At 33.7% G+C, this 20649-nt stretch overlaps 1 protein-coding gene across 1 annotated transcript in view; it reads left to right on the top strand.

The window, feature by feature from the left end:
* LOC115215508 (signal transducing adapter molecule 1) overlaps positions 1-20649 on the top strand; it is a 95474-nt gene that overhangs the window by 36135 nt on the left and 38690 nt on the right. The window lies entirely within an intron of this gene.

Genomic DNA, 20649 nt, shown 5'->3' with positions numbered 1-20649 from the left:
AAAATAAAATATAGCAAAACAATGACAATTTAAAAATTGTGATAAGACAGATCTATATCTTATGACTGCAATTGAACTTCCAAGTAGATAGTAACTACTATAATAAACTATTTTTGAAATGTATTATTTAACTCCATGTCAACTTGATTATGTAGACCTATAGTCAAAAGCTCTCCAGCCATGACGACCCTGTCTTTTTAGGGATATGTAAGACTTATGTGTTATTTTCTTATTTAAGATGGTGGGGTGTGATTCGCTGGAAATTTAGCTGCTATTTCTAGTAGGTCATGCAGCAGTGCTGATGAGTTACTTGGTACATTTGCTCATTAGTATTTAATCATCATTTAAGTTACTCATAGCTTTATAACTAACACCATGTAAGGTTCTATATTTCAGTATGGTTTGGGAGTTTTGTAATGATAATAACATAATTGCTTCAGTATAATCATTTTAGCAGTTGGTTCTATATTAATGGAACTATTATTTACACCATAGCAAGATGTGTGTTGGGGAGATGGTTTAGATTGAAAGAAGTTAATGCTTCAAGTGATTTTCTGTTTAATGCTGGGCACATTGTTTTTAATGAATCATAAATTGGGTGATAGACTTAATCTGTCATTCAATTCAACACCACCACTAGGCCCTTGGCTACCTTTTCTTGGAGCTCACTGTTTGCAAAACTTTGAGCCAGGTCACCAATCTGAAGATAAATTCCTACTTGCTTCTCACTGGTCTTAGATGACAGATTTAAAGGAGATGCATCCAACCCATATAAGTAAGCGATGGATAGATTGGATGGTAGGCTTAAATTGTCACCCTGTTTAATACCACTACCTGATACTTAAGTACTTTTACTGGAACTCACACTCCTAGCATTTGGGCTAGGTTTCCTGTTAGAAGATACTTTTCCCTTCCTCCAGTCTCAGAGGCTCTGTAATGCAGTGTGGCCTGATTAAGTGACTGGAAAAAATTGCAAATGTAAAATTAATTATAAATGGAATAATATCAAGATGTTTTATTTTGTATTTTGGCACTTCATTTATTCAGACCAAATCATGTCAAGGACTGCTTTAATCTTTCAAAAATTTGATAAAATATCAGTAGTAAGGTGGTAAATTGGCAGAATTGTTAGCATGCCAGAATGCCTTGCCATATTTATTCCCTGTGTTCTGATTTTAGATCGTGTCAAAGTCAACTTTACCTTTCATCCTTTTTGGGGTTAAAGTTAATAAAATACTGGTCCAGAGTAGTGGCTTGACACAATCATTAGACCTTGCTATATCCACTCTGACTTTCTGCATTCTGAATTCAAATTCTGATTTTGGTGTCAATAGTTAGAACTAATCATCCAACTACAGGAGTCGCTCCAGCCTGCAAATGACCAATAAGGACAGATAAACCTAGAGCCATCATAAGATAAGTGAGCAATGATATAATGAGGTTTCATTCTGCAGTGAATTGAAAAAGGGTTTATGGCAAATATGCTGGTTTTTGATTTATTCAACTATAGCATTCCTATTTATGGAAAGTTGACCCTCTACTTAGTCAAAGAAAATTTCTCGATCGTGGTCGTTTGCCAGCCTCCTCTGGCCCCTTGCCGGTGGCACGTAAAAAGCACCCACTACACTCCCGGAGTGGTTGGCATTAGGAAGGACATCCGGCTGTAGAAACACTACCAGATCAGACAGGAGCCTGGCGCAGCCTCCTGGCTTCCTAGACCCTGGTCGAACCATCCAACCCATGCTAGCATGGAAAACAGACATTAAATGATGATGATGATATATAATAATTGCATTGCATCTGAACTTCTTTACTTCAGGTCAGCCCTTATGATGGAAGATTTTGATCATCCCATTTGTTTTTTTTATAATGTATCTAGGAATACGTTATCCAGTGTAGCTTTGCTTTTTCTAAGGCTGTACAGTTTAACAGGACTGAAATTTAGCTCCTATTTCTTGCAGGTTGAAAGACTGCATAGAGGCTTTTTTTCATTTACTTGGTGATTGTATTAAAGGTCCTGTTAAGACATTCCAGTTGTGACCATCTCACCTTTTTTCCCTCAGACATGTTTACTTTCTTTCACTTACCATGAAGTATAAACATGGAACCTGTTTACTTGTTTTAATTTTTCTAGTTGACGAAACAATTTTGTACCATATTCAGTTGTAATTGCGGTTTGAATTTGTAATCATACAGTTAATGAACTGACATCATATAACTTCACAACCATCATACTACATCTGAACGCTTGGGAGTTTATCAGTTTTATGCTGTTCATTCATCTATGGGATGTGTCTACATGAAACATGTAGACATACATGTGTATGCAAGCACATTCATTGACTTAGTGTTTTTTTTTTAAAACAAAAGAAATTTAAAAAGCAATTACAACTAATTTCCAAGAGAGCTCTCTCATTAGTGCTCCTTAAGAGCCAATGCTTAGTTCTAGTTTCATGGCATTAAGCAGATGCAACAAGTTTGTTTGGATAAAATGTCAATCTATCATTGGCAACTATGACAGAATGATGGAAACTGAGACATTAAGTGTCTGTTCGAAGTGACTTAATGTAAATAGTTCAAATCAACCAATGCACTCTATGTACTTCTAACTTTATGGACTGGTTAGTCCAGTCTAACATTTCACATCTGCTAAAAAGAAGGTTACTGTAGTTTAAGCTGATGAGAGAGAGAGAGAGGTTAAGGTTCCAAGTGATCATTTGTTATTGCTTCTTTCATTAATGTCTTTATTGAACCATAAATGTATAAGAGAGTCAATGTCAGCGAAGCTGCTTAGAAGTCATAAATCTCTAAATAGAAGATTGATCTGTTTAGTTTTTATCTTCCTCCTCCTCCTCCTTCCAATATGTTGCATTGTCTATCAAAGATACATGGAATTAAGACATTATTTTATGTCTTATAGTTCCAGGAACTGTACTAATATCCATAATCACTCTGGAACCATCATTGGATTAATACAAAATAAATAATTTAGAAAAAAGCTAAACGGGTTAATTTCTTTTCCAAGTCTTAGCTATTAGAGGAAAGGGTGTAGTGCTTATCTCCAGTTTTTGTAGAGATAAGCAGATGAAAAACAAATCAGTCCTTGGAGTTTCACTGATTTATTAGATAGCTTTGGGAAATATTAAACCCAACATAGCATGCCAGAAAATCATTTGTCAAATCCCTAGTGTTGCCACTGCATACATGAGTGAGCTATAAAGCCTCATGGTACTTATTTATACTACTGTATAGTGTTCGTTCATGTATAGCTACTTGGAGGTTTGTGAACTCTGCTTTTAAGAGTTAAGTACCTTCAACACTAATGACATGACATAAACTGTCAATATCCTTGCTTCTGAAGACAAGGGGTCTATGATTTAAGTATGAAGGATACATCATACATTGTGTGTGTGTGTGTGTGTGTGTGTGTAGGCCTGCTCAACTAGCCAGTAGGGTGGCATCCTTTGAAAGCTAAAATGATGGTTCGATACTGCTATATATATATATATATATATATATATATATATATATATATATATCTCTTTTACTCTTTTACTTGTTTCAGTCATTTTGACTGCAGCCATGCTGGAGCACCGCCTTTAGTCGAGCAAATCGACCCCAGGACTTATTCTTTGTAAGCCCAGTACTTATTCTATCGGTCTCTTTTGCCGAACCGCTAAGTAACAGGGACATAAACACACCAGCATCGGTTGTCAAGCAATGCTAGGGGGACAAACACAGACACACAAACATACACATACACATATATATATATACATATATATACGACAGGCTTCTTTCAGTTTCCATCTACCAAATCCACTCACAAGGCATTGGTCGGCCTGGGGCTATAGCAGAAGACACTTGCCCAAGATGCCACGAAGTGGGACTGAACCCTGAACCATGTGGTTGGTAAGCAAGCTACTTACCACACAGCCACTCCTGCGCCTATATATATATATATATATATATATATATATATATATATATTCTTTTCTTTTTCTTGTTTCAGTCATTTGACTGTGGCCATGCTGGAGCACTGCCTTTAGTTGAGTAAATCAACCCCAGGACTTATTCTTTGTAAGCCTAATACTTATTCTATTGGTCCCTGTTGCTGAACTGTTAAGTTGTAGGGACGTAAACACACCAGCATCAGTTGTCAAGCAATGTTGGGGGGGAGGGGCAAACACAGACACACAAACATCCACATACATATATACATTTATACAACTGGCTTCTTTCAGTTTCTGCCTACCAAATCCACTCGCAAGGCTTTGGTTGACCCACAAATATTTTAATAATCATATACATAATTATCACAAGGGATTGGCTATAGGCTTCTCCACATGCTAGAGAAATAGATGCCAAAAGGCGCTATTATATATATATATATATATATAAATCTTCCCAGAAGCTGAATAAAATGAATTGAGGCATGTAGATTTAAATGTCTTTTACGTATGTCTATTGTATTTTTTCTCATTTGCTTTAGATATTTGGGATGGGGTCTCATGAAGCCATATGGCAAGGAAAAAGAACATAGTATCATTATATTTCTCTTCTTGACATATATATGATTTTGCATCTATTAATTACCTCTTCATTTTAGTAATAAGCTGTGTAAACACCTGATGCTTTTAATTTTTTTTTTCTTAACATGTCAATCATTTATTTGAATTTAGTTACTGATAAACACTTAGATAGAAACAGTTTGCTAGATATTTATATAAATTAATTTTGAAAAGAAATATCTTTAAAGAGAGGAAGATAAGGATCTATATGGGAGGTTCTGTGTGTATGTGGGGGTGGGGTGTATATATATATATATATATATTATATATATATATATATTATATATATATATATAGTTAATCCTAACAAAAAAACACAACAACGCAAGGACGTGGAACAAATAAAGTATTATTGGATGCTCAGGAAAGAAGGGAAGAAGATATATATATATATATATATATATATATATATATACACAAACTAACAAAACGGGAGTATGTTTTTAATTAGGGTTTATATATTCTATTTGGTTGGTGCTGCAGTAAAGTTGTTCATCATTGATGTAAAGTGTCTAACCATAAGACATTTTCTTTTGAATCTGGATTGTCTTGTTGAAAAGTGATATCAGAATCTAAACTGGAGCAGGGTGAACTTTGTAGTGAGAAAAGTAGGTAAGTTGTACTGGTACAAACAGTTACATTGATAAAATGGTAAACTCTTTGGAGTATAATGTTAAGGTTTGCAGCAGATGCTGGGGTGGAGGTGGTGATGATAGCTGTTCTGTTTCTAGTTCCTTCACATCAAGTCTACTTTGCTGTGATGATAAAATTGGTTAATTCTGGTTACAGTGTGAATGAACACTGGGAGTTCTTGTATTAGACACTACTACTTTTGCTTACTGTAGTAAGATTTGTAAAGTGGTACCTCTTTGTAGTTGAGTGGACTGGAGCAACAACTAGAGACTTCACTATAGATGGACACCAGTGGTTTACTGGTAATGATACAAACTGTTGACCTAGTTAATGATCTTGAGAAACAGTTTGAATATAACAACTTTCATTGCTTCCTTCATTAGAAGATAATTGGGTTAATTAGTAATAGATGGATACCACTTGTTAGGAAGAGTCAAACAAGTGACTTCATCATATTTGTGTGAGATAAAGTTATTGATTAATTAAAGTAGTAAAATGTAAGAACACTTTCAAATGATCATTCACTGTATAAGGAACTAGCTATATATCAGTATTTATAATTTCTGTTTATTTAAGTACACAAGGTAAGAACTTATAAGTCTGACTTGGTTACTGACAGCTCATAATACAAGTAGTGGTTCTTGTTTGAGATGCCAATCTATTGGAGGAACTAATTAAACCCATTATGTGAATGCTAATAAACGTACAAAATGCAAAAGAAAATTGTTATGAGCTCTGTAATTGTTAGACCTACATAAAATAGGAAGAAGGTACGTGTGTCCAGAATATGTCAGTCTTGGAGACACTACAACTTAAACACTGGATGTTTATAATTTGAACATCTTTGATTGTAAGCCTTTTTAATCAGGGCTTTGGACTTGAGCCTATAAACAAGAAAAAATTCTGCTCTCCCACCTCCTCAACTTTATTTTTGTACATCATTGATGCTAGCATCAATTAGATACTTCTTCAAATATGAAAAACTTCCTGAATTATGGAGCACAACTAGTAATTATTTTCATAGATATTATGTACAAAGTAGAAATTAAACATACACTCGCACACATATTTACAATGGAAAGGTTGATAGCAACTGAAGTTTTGCAGCTGTTAGCTTTGTCAGACTATCCAACCCTCTAAGGAAGCTTATGTCCAACAAAACTTTGAAGCCTCTGTCAACCTTTTCCTAATAAAAATAAATGTATTGAGTTGTCCTTCAGAGTTGTCCTTCAATTAATGTTTGGCTGTTTATATATGACTATACATAAAAAAATGTGTGTTTGTATACAACATTCCTTCATATATAAGCACATTTTCTGGAGCGTATAGAGTGGAAGGTACATTCTTTAGGAGTAGACATTTGCCAATAGCCACAATTAAAACTTATTTTAACTAATAAATTTTACCACCTCGGATGATTGGTTTCTTACATGGGTATAAGGTTCAGGATAAATAATGGGAAGAGAAATGAGGTTCAGGATAAATAATGGAAAGGGAAATGAGGTTAAGGATAAATAATGGAAAAGGAAATGAGGTTTTATAAAAAAAAAAAACGTTGAGGTGATTGGAATAGTAAAATAAGTTTGTGGAGAAGATAAATTATCACATCAGGTCTTTCTGGTAAATGTGTACTAAATATATTTAGCCTGGTCTTCTGTTAGATGCCTGCTATTATGTTTGATCATTCAAATATTGAAAGCAAACAATATATTTACAGGCACATTTTTTAGCTAAATTTATTATATTTTTAGTGTTTGTGTGTGTATTTGATTGAGTAGGTGTGTTTCTTGTTTTTGATGTATTTTTCCAGACTAGGCTTAGTTTCTGTTGAAGTAATTGCTTTTACATCTGGTCACTCTTCCAACTATTAATGTGAATTTAAATGTGAATGAAGTAGAACTTGTTTTGTCAGCTAAACTGAAACTTGCAGCATATTGTGTGTTTCCCAGAGCTATAAAAAATATGAACACACTGGTTGTAGTCAGGTTTGATCTCAAATCTGTATATTCAGAAAGCTCATCACCACAACCTCACAGCTATTGTACTATTATTTCTACCAATAAACTTCATACCATCTTTAGAATAGGTACACTGAAGATGGTGGGGGAAATTTCTGCATGGTCATTCATCTATGTCCCTCTTTGTCCCTTTGTCACTCACTCACAGATTTATACAGCATTCTACACAATATAATGGGACCTCCAGAAGATAAAATCTAGCCTATTCTAATATGATGGCAGGTTCATATCAGTATACTTGGAGTAATGGATGCTGTGCAACTCTAAAAGTAGGATTAGTAGCAGTTGCAGTGGTAGTTAATGTAAATGGCTTTAAGTAGCTCCAAGGTACTTAGTTTTCCTTTCATTGAAGTCATGACCCTGTCTCTTGGAAATAGGATGTCACATGTTCACAAGTATTTCCATATAAATTTGTCCCTAATCTTGACAGCTGTATGCAATAAAGCAATGTATAATTTAGAGTACACTGCTGAAATACAAAGTGAAACACCTTCAGGTTAGTAGAAGAGCTTTAAGCTGGTGATCCCTTTTACCCCCATCTATTCAAGATCTATATATGATTTTAAATACCTTCTGTAGAATGATCATTTCAGGTTTTATGTTTCATATACAAGAGGGTGCTGAAAAGTTCTGGCTTCAAAGGCCTGGCTGGATGCTCAAACTTCTGAGTTCTTTTACAGGGCTTAGAAATACTGAAGGACCACTACAATGAGGGGAATATGTTGAATAAAATCATAATTAATTACACCTCATGTATCTTCTCTTACCCATCACCTGGAACTTTTCAGAACCCTCTCACATTATGATCCATAAAATGAAATGTTGTCTGAAATATAACCAATCAAGTATTTTAAGGGCATGTTTTGGTTATATTTGTAAACAAGATGGCAAGACAATAAGCTTGTATTTTACTACAATTGTTTCAAAATCTTTGCATTCTGTTTTTGTTTTGGAATGTAGAATGCAGTGAGGTAAAGGAATTCTTTTTCTCTGATGAAAAGGAATATTTATAAATATTTTGTTATTGTTCTTTTCATGAAATTCTATTAAATAACAACTCTATTTTCAAGGTTAAAGCATGTGATATAATGATTTTTGTTTACATCTAACTTGAATTGTCAGTGTTTTAAAATCAATATTTGTATAGTTAGTTCATTGATCAAAAAGTTCAGTTCATCACATGGTAATATAACCACGCTATAATGTTGAATGGTGTGTCTGTATGTACAGGTGAAATTCCATTAGAGAAAATACCAATATAACGAATTTTCTCAGTGTAATGAAATTTTTTTAATCTCTGGTCATAATCCTAATGAATCAATGCTAAATGAATCTGGTTATAATGAAATTCAATATGATGAATATTTCAATACCACAAAACAAAATTGAACTTCTAGCAGCCAAAATTTCTTGCTGCAGTAAAAAAAAAATGTTTTTAGAAATAACAGTCCTGTAAAGTCAATCATACAGACAGTATAGAATATCAATTGAAGATAGACCCAAGTGATGATTGAAAGTCCAGTAGTCTTAACATCAAACCATGTCAAATGTGTGCACTAAATACAAAGTTTTCTGTGTTTATACATTCATTCATTCATTCATTCATTTGTATTTATTTTTGGGTCCAAAATAGAAATTTCATGAAGTCAAACCAAATCAGTCTGATTACCCCCTCCCCCCACTTTTTTTTCTTTTTTGGCACATGCTAAATTTTATTGGTTAGGTCAATAAGGAAGTAGAAATTATTTATCAGTTTATCAAACTGTAAGAATGAAAGCATTCCAACTGTGAACATCTTGTTTTGTTTTTTTTTAATTGAAGTGTTCATCATTATCATCTAACATGCTGTGATGGTTATTTGTATTTTACAAATTTTTCAAACATTACCATACTTTTTTTATTTTTTAAAAAATCTTTTTATGGATTCAGAGACAGTTTCATATTAGTTAGAATGAAAGCATTCTATGACTATCCTCTTTTTTTTTCAAATTCAAATTTTAACTCAAAGATTATGAATCAGTTTGTTAGTGAGCAGTAGGAATCAAAATTAATAAAATTCAATACAATTTGATAAAACAATATTATTGCAATATAATACAATTCACATAATAAATATAATTAATGAAGAATAACGATGCCACCATGCATAAGAACACGAGTGGCAGGGTTAAAGTTGCAATGCTTTCATTTCTGTGAAAAATCTGTAAAAAAAAAAGTTGAGTGGTCATGCTTGGAAAGGTGGAGAAAAAAAAAGACATTCCATAAAAACAGGTAGGAATGCTTTTGTCTTAATGGTAGGGTTGAAAATTTTGAGAAAAATCCTTGTGATTTCATTTAAAAGATGGAATGGGATGGTCATAGTTGGAACACCTTCAGGTTTGATAAACTGATAAATAAATTCTAATTCTTTCTGCTCAAACATATTTTTAGCTCAAGCTCAAAGAGAAAAATGTGTTTACAGTTTGTTTTTTTGCAATCTCATTATAATGAATTGGTTTGTTGCTACAATTCTTTTTTATTTCCATACTGTATGGAAAGTTGTTTTATTCTAAAAATAATGTAAATGCAATTAAGACTGGAATTAGCCATGCCATTTATTTATCAAATTGTGTGACAATGAGCAATGTGTAATTGACAATATAAATAGAGAAGTTTTAAGAAAAATTGATATGCTGTTGTAGTGGGTAATAAAGAATAGAGTAGAATGTAGCACACTTGATGAGTTATGTTTGTAACTTAGTTTTGCTTCCTTTCATTTTGGTTACTTCACTTCAATTATATCACTAATGATCTGAGAGACTGGCAAGAAAGTTATTGTTTTGGCTCTTTATGTAAATAATTCTAATCATCCATCTGACAGATACAAAGAGGCAGGTTACAAATAGACAAGCAGTTTACTTAATCACACTTTTAAAATAACTAAAATATTGATTGATTTGATCAGCAAATAGAAAGAAATTTTACTTAATGCTTAACTTCATTTAATGTTCATATATTCCTATATTAACCCTTCAGCATTCACATTATTCTGTCAAAAGTAATGTTTATTTATTCATGTTTTTAATTAATCCTGTATTATCTTGTAGCTTTGAGATTTTGATGATGTAACTGTTAAATTTTACAATGATATTGTAGAGTAGGTGTCAGAGGCCACATCTGGCCAGTTTAAACATAAAACAATTGGAATATTTGACCAGTTTAAATATTAAAGGGTTAAAGGTTCCAAAGCAAATTTTTTAAAGATATTTCATCCTACACTAACTCCACCAGAATCATGAGTATAGTTTTCTTACTTCTTCACATAAAGAAGAGACCACATGGTCTCTATGTGGTCACACGACATTTCTTAAATCATAGGATAACATACCCTACAATAAGTATGGGATAACATTAGTTAAAAACAAAACTCTTGTTTGATTGGCAACTGCTGTCATGGATGTACTGCCAACCTTGGTAGGATAAAAGACAAAGTCTGTCCTGTACAAAGAATTATAACAATGACGCTTTCTAACACAGACACAAGAGGATTAGTTTATTAAATCAACTTCAAACTTTGGTTTGAGTCTTGTTTTATTGGATTTTTTTCTCTCCTAAAAGATGAAAAATGAAATTTGAACCCAGCATGCAAAGAGCCAGAGCAAACACTGCAAGGCAATCAATCTGGTCATCTAACAGCTCTTCCAATTTGCCACAGTGGTTCAAAGCAATCTTTCAAATTTATATGAACGAGAGAAATGAGATTGTGTCAAGTTCCCAAGAGCATCAGTGACTAAAGTAAAGTGAAATAAATGGTTATTATTAAAACCAGGTCAGAAGACAGTTTACTGGAAGCTCACTTCATCAAACAACTTCAATAAAAGCTATAAAATTGAAGTACTGCCACTATTTCCTTATTCAACCGACATCTCTCTCTCTCTCTTTTAGTTGAGCTGACGTAATTTTTTTTCTCCCTGTTAATATCAGGAAGAGTCAAAAGCCTACTCTGATCCATTTGTTGATATGCATCACTGAATGGACTTGCTTGCATCTGTAATAGACAGCTAAAACTATTTATTAGGAGGAGAAAAGACAGTGTGACTAGGTTAACGTTTAGTCACAGTTTAAAGCTTACATTTAAGTTCAGACTTTGATCTATTAATCTGGTATCTTAATTAACTATGTTACTTGCTCAGGCTAGCAACTTAATTGGCCATAAGAAGTCACCCAACTTCTCCTCTGTAGAATTTATACAGTCTGTGTCTGTCTATGTGTATGTGCATACGAGTGCATGTGGGTAACAGTGGATATATTTTATTTCTGATTTGATTTATTCATATTGCTTATTTGATTTGTTTAGAGATAGGATGTATGTGAAGTGAGAAACTGTTAAAATAAAAATGTAAAATAGGTTGGGTAGGGATTTAGATATAAATATTATTTTACTTTGATTTCAGTTTCAAATCTGTTGAGTTACTGGTTGGAAAATTACTATAAATGGGGATTAGTCTAGCTAGAAAATGAAAAGAAGAAAAAAATTGATTGGTTTCTTATCATAATATTTTTGTTGTGAATCATTATATCAAAGTTGGCTTCATCTCAACTATTGAGTGGCTGATGTAATCAGACTCTTTCTTTAACAGTCTAGTCTCTCTTAGTCTAGCTTTAAAGAGGGAAATAGTTTCTTTCTTTCAGATCAAAGAATAAATAATATAAACTAAGTTCCAACTAGATGTGTTTTTCTTTCTTTTTTTTTTTTTTGGTACAATTCCTTGTTTTTATATATATTTTTCCATTTTATAATTTTAGTGTCTGTTGTTTTTATCTGTGCTGATATGGTTTTTGATAAGTCTGCAGTCAAGTTTCTCTTGGTGTATTCGTAAATAACTATGATCATTTATAAACGATATGGTAGTGAGCAATGGTTCCAATTTTGACATAATTCTAAACAGCATAACTGTGACTGCAGGTAAACAGAAAGAAAAAGATTGAAAGAGAGTAAGAGAGAATTAGAGCAAAGTGGCACAAAAATGAAAGCAAGAAAACTCGTAAGCATGACTGTGTCATATCATAAAATACTTGCAAAGTTGTACATACATGTATCAACCTGGAAGTTAACAGGTACCAACATGACTAAAGCTAACAGTATACATTTTCACCCTTGCGTCAATTACCTTGTAAGCCCCAATGTTTTTAGATTTGACTTGACCACTTTTCCTCAAGCCACCTTCATCATTGTCATCAACATTTACATCAATTTTCCATGCTGGCATAGGTTTGATGACTCAACAGCAGCTAGCAATCAGAAGGATGCACTAAATTTTAGGATCTGCTCTGGTGTGGTTTCTACAGCCGGATGCCTTTCCTAATGCCAACTACTTTGCAAAGTGTACTGGACACTTTTTGTGTTCACCAGCATTAGTGAGGTTACTAAGGAACCCACAAGGACAAGACACCTTGACTGAGGGAGGTGGCTTTATGCTGACTGATGAGAGGCTAAAATATGATAAATGAACTGGAACAAGTATCTTGCTTCAGGGAGATATACATGGTTACTCTTGCTGGAAAAGGTAGAAAACAGTAGTGATACGCCAGGTCATACCTTCAAGTTATAGAAAGATGAATTTTAAGACAAATAGCATGGGTGGGACACATATTGGGTACACAAAACATAATTTTATCCCAATTCTAAACTAATAAAAAAGAATAATTAAATTTTGAATCTGCCTTAAGTCTTTGACTGTGTGATACTTGTAATATGATGATTGACATTTAATACCAGAGACCATTTGACCAGCTTAAGAAGTCAGCTGCCATTTAATACTTTAAACCAGAGGTTCTCAAACTTTTTGGGCCACTGTCCCCCTCATGGCCACACAATACCCTCAGTACTCCCACTCCTATTTTTTATGTGTAAATAAATATTTTATATTTTACTAATTTATATATATACTATGAATCATTTGATATTTGATATATTATATGATTTGTTTACAATATTATAATATTATAAACTCACAGTGTGCCCCAATCCACTGCCTTCCTCCCAATGCCTCCTTTTTTTCTACTACCACCCCCCTTAAAAACCAGTGCCCACCTGGACCCTCTTAATGCCCATCGGGGGTGGGGGTGGGGGTAGCGCCCACTTTAAGAACCTATGCATTAAACCATTATTGTTGCTTTCCATTCACTGAGTGCAGAAAGTTTGATAAGTCTGACTGCATGAAACTTGTAGATATGGGGTTCTAATACAGATCACACCAACACGCGTGCACATGCACTCACACACACACACATACACACACAGAGTTTTATTGATAGATTTTAGAGCGTGAATGCTACCTCTTCCAGTTAACATCATTTGAAGTGATTGATCCTCCAGTTAAGCTTTCATAACTTGCCAAGCATTCACTTCCTTTTGCTAGTCTTGAACAATGTTAATCATCATCATAATAATAATAATAATAATAATTATTATTATTTTTGCTACAATGCAAGACTGTTTGTTAGCAGAAAGGGTTATGCTATAGTCTGTTAAATAGCCCTGAGTATATTATTTGTATTTAATATATTGAACCAAGAAGAGTTAAAGAGAAGGAAACTTAGCCTGACTGGATTTAAATTCTGAAATGTTCTAACCTAACTAAAAACTAAAAATAGCTGTAACATGAAGTCCCATTATCTCTTGCTCTCTCTCTCTCTCTCTCTCTCTCTCTCTCTCTCTCTCTCTCTCTATATATATATATATCAGGGACGAGCACTATACATTGCTTTATTATTATTGATGATCAGGATATATGTAGCCTTTATCTTTGTTAGAAATTATTGTCAGGGAGGTGAATGGCACATAGAGCAGTAGAATGCTACACAAAATGTTGTTTAACAATTACACACATACCTTTGTTTTGAGTTCAAATCTCAATGAGGTCAATTTTGGTTGCCATCCAGCAAAGGTCATTAGATTATTCAGTCATATACTGAGGTCAGATTAAACACCTGTTTCTTGCACTTTGAATTTTTGGTGTTGTGCCTAATTTAGAACCTGTTATTATTAATATGATGGAAGGTAGAACTTGCAGAGTGCCAATTATCTGGACTAATTAGTGACCTTACAATATTTTATTACTTTCTGAGTTAAAATTTCACCACATTATCTGTGCTCATCAATGTAAAGAACACTAATCATCTGTTTGACAGATACAAAGAGGCAGGTTACAAATAGACAGGCAATTTATTTAATTAACTTTATATCTTCCCCTCAGAAAATTCGACCTCATACCACTGTTAGAAACCTTCATCATTATTAGTATATAAGGCAGAGAACTGGCAGAATCGTTAGCATACCATGCAAAATGCTTTGTAACATTTTGTATCTTTACATTCCGAGTTCAAATGCCACTAAGGTCACCTTTGTCATTCATCCTCTTGGGATTGTTAAAACAAGTACCAGCTGAGCACTAGGATTGATGAAATTGACCTTACCCCCCCCCTGAAATTGCTGGCCCTGCATCAAAATTTAAAACCATTATTATTATTATTTGTTTGCTGCAGCTAATGATGATGAACTACCAAATGTCCTATACTCGGTTGGATCATTTGACAGTCCACAAAGGTCATCCACAAATCTTTATCTGCATAGCCCCTTCTTTTGGATTTCCTCCCCCTGGCTGGTGGTGATGCTGCTTTAGCATAGGGTTAGATGAAGAGACATAATCCTAAACCAGGCTTTTGGGAATGTATACTGTGCACACACAACGTATCACCATGACAAACATCTGACTCATTGCAGTCACTGTCACCATGTGGAGAATAACGAGGAGCTGTTAGTTGACAATGAAATGAAAGTTATTTAGAACAATGCTTATAACAGTTCTCAGTCATACAACTTAGATTCTGTTTAATCCGTCATTGCACCTGCTTTAGGATACGTAAACGATGAAAGCGTGTGTGTGTGTGTGTAATCTTTTATTAGCTGAAATTGTTACAGAAGTAAAAGGGATTGTATATACTCTGCTTTACATATTAAGTTCACTTTCCTTCATTTGTAAAAATCATGCATCATCATCATCGTCATCATTTTCTGTGTGATTTCCATGCTTGTATAGGCTAAATGGGTCATCACAGTTTCAGATTTCTTATTTGGACTTGGAGGACCATATTTTGCTAACATTTTTGGTTCTGTTTCTATGGCTGGATGCCCTTCCTATCACCAACTACTTCACAAAGTGTATTGAGTGCATTTTATCATAGTACCAGTGCTAGAAAGGTTGTCAAAACTAAAGGATCTGTCTTAATTCTAAGCTTTTAGTTCATTCGCCAATCATTTTGCAGGGTGTACTGGGTGCATTTTATCATGGCATCAGCAATATGGGTTTGTTTTGTATCCCACAAAACTAAATCTTTGTGATCGCTTACCATGATCACAAAGAGGGATAGGAGATAGAGTTATGCTAGTGAAATCAGGATAGGTGAGAGGAGGTAGCAAGAGTATGATGCTAGAAATGGAATGATTGGAAGAGGAGAGTGTGATGGATAGTAATAGGGGTGGGCAGTAGCAAATGACTCACTTGGAGAGAGATGACAAGTTATAAAGAAAGAGTGGTGATAGAGTACAGAGTAGTGCTACTTTTCTGACACCTGCAACATAATAGAGTGAATATAAAAGAGGGAGAGAGTGGATGATATCAGACATGGTGGAACAGTAGGATGTGAACTTGATGAGGACATACTGAGAGTAATTTACTGCGAATATGTAAATACACACCAAAGCTTAGAAGTAGAAGTCAATAAACGTATGTGGTGGTGGCTAAATTAATCTGTATCCAAGGTACACTTGACTTACCAAATTACTTAAGTTGGTATTTATAAAACTATGAAAGTTGCATTACATGTTTCTATGGATGAACATAAAATAGTATAGAACTACAATGATGTCAAAGTTGATTTAAATGTTAAAAATGATCAAAACTGTAAGTGAAAACAAACTAATGTTGTCTTAAAACTAAACCTGGGGGTTCTACCAGTCAGCCCTTAAAAGACAAGCATGAAGGAATAGGGCAGTTTATTTGCTTAATGAGATGGATATATATTTTATATGAAAGTCTCTACACTTGCTTTGCCTGTTAGAAATACTAGGTACATCTCCCTTTAATTATTACTCTACCTTCTTAAAAAGAGGAAAGTCTTATTAATTCTTGTCATCCTAAACACACTATTCTTGAAAGAAAAACTTTGGGTGGTCATGGTTGGAATTACTTTCATCATAAAGTCTGCTGTCAGGGCTGACATGGGGCTAAACAACAATCACCAATCCCTAAATAAACCCCAAAGTGGTCAAAATTTCACCTTCTGTCAAATTTGAAGCCTATTACCAATCAGTTTTCTTAAAATCCAATTGCTTAGATGATTGTTTAATCCTTAAGATAAAAGCAATACTTTAATATTAGTAGCTTTCAGCACTTCATAAAGTTATTTTAAATATAATAGCATTAATAATGATAATAATAACAATAATAATAATAGCAAAGCTGTCACTTGCAAGAGAGAATGACTTGGTAGCAAGTGCCATGTTTTTGCTAATTGTTTTTGATGCTTAGTCAATCATAAGCAGACATAAACAACTTCTTATCTCACCCAACATTGACTCAGTATAGCACCAAGGACATGACAGCTGGTGGGAGAGAGACTTCCCCAGCACTTAAATGGTATTAAATTTCAGCTGAATAGACTGGACCAATGTGAAATTAAGTGACTTGCTCAAGGAGACAATTCCAGCTCAGGAATTGAACCCATGACCTTATGATTGTGAGATCAACCCCTAAATGTGCCTTCATTAGAGAAAATCATTATCTTATTAATTAAAGTAGCATATTTTAATTAATGTTGCTTGATATGGTCACAGGCATATCAGTTAATTTGTAAAATTAGTCATTATTTTTCTCATCACAGATGCATCTCCATACATTCACTTGAAATTCAATCTTCTAAAGTTTGTCCACTCCTGCAGTATGCAGTTTCTTGTTCTATTAGAAAGAGCAACCACATTTCCCTCAAATTGCACTTTACTGTATTAAAAAGGAATGGAGATATGTGTATCCAAGATAATGTAGTATTAGATATATTATTCCTTAAAAATATGAGATGATTATAACTGGAATGCATTTGATTATTGTTGTGCTCAGTCAAAGCTGACCTGGAGTACAATTCACTCTAATGTATTTTATTAATAGTTGAAGTGTTTTGTTTGACATTTTGTGCTTTGAATTGACACTGGTCTTTCAATGTGATTGATTTGTAGAGATGCTACTAGTCTTAAGACAATTCCCTGTTTGTTATTTCTTCCCTCAAATACCAAAGTATCCTAATAAGATAGGATTAATAGGATCTCAACTAATCTCATGACAATTCCTTATTTGTTGTTTTCATCTATAACTTTGATAATTCTTAAAGTTTAACCCTTTAGTGTTCAGATTAATCTGTTAAATGTAATACTTTTTTCACTAAAATTATTTTCAATTAATCATACATTATCTAACAGCTTTGAAGTTTCAATGGTGTGATAGTTTATTCTTAGAATGTCAATGTAGGTTAGGTGTGAGGGGCTGGATATGTAAAACATGTAGGATATTTGGGCCGGATATGGCCGGCTTAAACACCAAAGGGTTAAAATGTTTGCGAATTGATGTGGTTTAACCCAGTGTTTGATCAACCGTGACCTTATTATCTCAAGAATTTTGAAGTTTTGACAATGATATTTCCATTAAGTTAGATTGTTCTGCTAATCCACTGCTGTTACAATACCATTTGTCTACAAGGTTTTTTTGGACCGTAAATCCTCATTTAAATGTTTTCAGTAAAGATAATGGCATAACATAAAATTGCATTTTTTTTTTTTTTTTCATTATAGAAAAATATCCGATACAAAAATTGACAAATTTTATAGATATATGCTTTTGAAAAGTATAATTGAATGTGATGGTTAATCTCAAGCTAACATACTTTATACAAAGCAATGAGAAGCCTAATCAGCTGATGAAATGAGTTTCCCTGGCTTTTTTAATCTGCAAGATTTGATTCAATATTTACAATATTCAGTCTTGCTGAATCAACAGATTTAAGGTGGCATGCAGTGAGACTGAACCAGAAACCACACGTTGGGAAGTGAACTTCTTAATCATACAGCCATTTAAAAAAAACTAAAATGAAAATGAAATGAATCTATTATTTTCTATTTCCTTTCTCTTTTGATTTAGACAAAATTTTCCATGAATTAGACTTCATTGTTTATTTTGATCCTAAAGTTCTCTAACATTAAGATAATAGTTTGTAATTATAATTTGGATGTAACAAACTTCCTAATTTGTGACAAAATTAAAATTAATAATTAAATACAATTCATGAACCTAAATAATAGTTTTTAGAAAGATGGATTTTATACTGAGCTTTTTCTTTCAGAAGTATCTCTCACAATTATTATTATTGTTGTGTTTTTTTAATCAATTAGGATTCAATTTTTGGCTCTATGATTCATTTAAATTTTACTCAGGCATATGAAGCCAAAAATGGATGCAATATCTAAAATCAGATATATTTGACAACCTAGTTCATTGATATCATCAATCATCCCTTCACTAAATGAAATGATTTGTTTCATAAGAAAAACAGATAGATTCTGGTAAAAGGCCAAGAAAATAGATGAAGAGCTACATGTTTGATAACTTTCATAAAATAATGTAATGGAAAGAGGCTGTTTTTTTGGTTGGGTATGAGAAATATATAGGGACCCACCACCTGATACGCTATTATGTACCAGGTAAATCTCCTTCTAGGTCTTGCTATCTATTTACAGTTAAAATAGAATGAAATATTGATAATTAATTGTCCTCCAGCATGGGAACAATGCAATTTTGATAACTGAATCTGTTTCATACTTTGTTCAATAGAAAGTTGTTTCTCTCAATCTACCTCTCTCACACTCTTTCACATTCTCTCTCTCATTACTCTCACTTTCATCCCTCTCAATAATCTCTCTAATCCCCACCTCCCATTAATCTACTAGCCACTTCCACCTACTCCAAATCTCCTGTTTAACCAACCTTAACTACTGTTGTTACTATATAAAGATAGAAGCCAACAATTACCTATCAATTCACCACTACACTGTCCATTGTATATAAGAATACCACCTACCTGATTGCCAATTTCTCATTCACTGATAACCCTCTCCTCAGACACCATATTGCCACACCTAATTAGTTACCATCCCTCCCCCCTCTAACCTATACTTTTCTCTCTTATTAATCATAGCAGTTTATCAAACATTACTCATTCTCCATTGAAAACCTTCCTGTTTGCCCCAATCTATCTACCTGATACACCTTACCATCATATCTTTTCTAAGATTCTTTTATCCAGCATCACTTTGCTGTCTTCCATTTAGGTCTGTATCTCACCTCTAAAAAGTTGGCTTTTTGACTACAGTTTTACTTTCTTTTTCTCTCTCCCATTAACTTAGTCACGGGTAAACCTATTTTCTGTTTTCCACCCAAAGGATTCACCTGATGTCCGATAGATTTTTTTTTTTTTTTAAGTTAGCAGAATAATTAGTGTCAAAAAAAAAAAATGCTATGTCACATTTATTCCAGCTCTTAATATTCTCAGTGCAAATCCTACCCGGGTCAGTTTTACTTTTCATCCCTCTGTGGTCAATAAAATAAAGTACCAGTCAAGTACAGGGGTCATTGTTATCAACCTAACCTCTTTGCCTCAAAATCACTGGCTTTGTACCTGACCATTTTTATTATTATTATTATTATTATTATTATTATTATTATTATTAAAGCGGCGAACTGGCAGAATCATTAGCACACTAGATGAAATGTTTAGTGGTATTTTGCCCTTCGCTACGTTCTGAGTTCACGTTCCACCAAGATCGACTTTTCTTTTGACCCTTTCAGGATCAATAGATTAAGTTCCAATGAAACACTGGGGTTGATGTAATTGACTAGTCCTCCCCATCAATTTCAGGCCTTGTGCCTATAGCAGAAAGGATTATTATTATTGGTGAAGGCAGTGAGCTGACAGACTTGTTGCTGAACCAGGCAAAGTGCTGAATGGCATTTCTGTGTTCAAATCCCACTAAGGCCCACTCAGCTTTTTGACCTTTCAGAGTCAACAAAGTCAAGTATTGGAATTGATGTAATTCACTATTGCCCTCCCACTAAAATTGGTCAACTTGTGCCAAAGTTTGAAGCCATTATTATTATTATTATTATTATTATTATTATTATTATTATTATTATAATGCCTTTCATCCTTTCGGGGTCAATAAATTAAGTACCAGTTGAGTACTAGGGTTGATGTAACTGACTTGCCCCTTCCCCAAAAATTTTAGGCTTTGTGCCTATAGTAGAAAAGATTGCATTCTGTCTTGATAAGACAGTAGTTAGGAG

Source organism: Octopus sinensis, linkage group LG9 (assembly GCF_006345805.1).
Source record: "Octopus sinensis linkage group LG9, ASM634580v1, whole genome shotgun sequence".
NCBI classification, from domain to species: domain Eukaryota; kingdom Metazoa; phylum Mollusca; class Cephalopoda; order Octopoda; family Octopodidae; genus Octopus; species Octopus sinensis.
Note: the sequence above shows the minus strand (reverse complement) of the source record. Positions and strands in the feature narration are given on the sequence as shown.